This window comes from Octodon degus, unplaced genomic scaffold (assembly GCF_000260255.1).
Source record: "Octodon degus isolate 3935 unplaced genomic scaffold, OctDeg1.0 scaffold00056, whole genome shotgun sequence".
Taxonomy (NCBI): Eukaryota; Metazoa; Chordata; class Mammalia; order Rodentia; family Octodontidae; genus Octodon; species Octodon degus.
The window spans coordinates 7,477,436-7,478,176 of record NW_004524632.1 but is presented as its reverse complement, the minus strand read 5'-3'; the positions used below and the strand labels follow the sequence as shown (position 1 = coordinate 7,478,176).

At 67.5% G+C, this 741-nt stretch overlaps 1 protein-coding gene across 3 annotated transcripts in view; it reads left to right on the top strand.

Annotated features, from left to right (window-relative positions):
- The first annotated feature begins 513 nt into the window (after positions 1-513).
- Nfe2l1 (nuclear factor, erythroid 2 like 1) overlaps positions 514-741 on the top strand; it is an 11,132-nt gene continuing 10,904 nt past the window's right edge. Inside the window, exon 1 of one of the 3 annotated variants that reach the window (XM_023717952.1) lies at positions 514-697. The gene's annotated coding sequence lies outside the window, so the exon portion shown is untranslated. The remainder of the gene's footprint in view (positions 698-741) is intronic. The other 2 variants (XM_023717951.1, XM_004633665.2) reach the window with 2 other exon arrangements.

Genomic DNA, 741 nt, shown 5'->3' with positions numbered 1-741 from the left:
GGCTACACGAGGCCTGCGAGAGAGGTAGCCAGATCCGGGTTTCCGTCGCCAGCACCCAAGATGGCGGGACGTGCGTCACCAGTAGGAGAAGCACATGCTCCGTGCCTCGTCTCAGTCCACTGTGCGCCTCGCTAGGCTTTTGCAAGTCACGGTGGGAACCCTTAAAGGGGGCATTCCGCACTCCGGCGCCTGTCACACCGCCTTCTGTCCCATGCCTCTGGGCCTCATCTACAGGAGCAAAAGAGATTGCACCTGTAACTACCTGGCAAGAACGCCCTGGACACCACGGCCCTCACCGCATCCATTGGTGGGCCCACGCCACGGGGCGGGAGTAGGCACTCATTGGGCAGCGGACATCAACCTTGGTGGATACAGAGGAAGCCCGCTCAGCTATTGGGCGCTCTCTGTTGTCAATCAGGGTGACATCCGGAGACGGCCGAGGCCCGGGCTCAGTGATTGGACAAGCTGCTTGGAGGGCGGGCACGTCGGCCGGGCTTCCGAGTGCGGGGAAGGAGGGGGCGGGGAGGGAAGCGGAGGCTGGGAGCTCTGGGCCGGCCGGCTGTGGCGGCGGCGGCTAGGCCGGGACTTGGGCCGAGGGGCTCTCGTGGCGGCAGCGGCGGACGTCGGGCTGTGCAGCGGGTACCGGGCACGTTCCTTTTCCTGAGGGGTGCGGCGCTGTGGGGCCGAGGCTCACGCGGTGAGGGAGGCGGGTTGCGGCCTAGGGCGGGCGGCGGGCGGCGG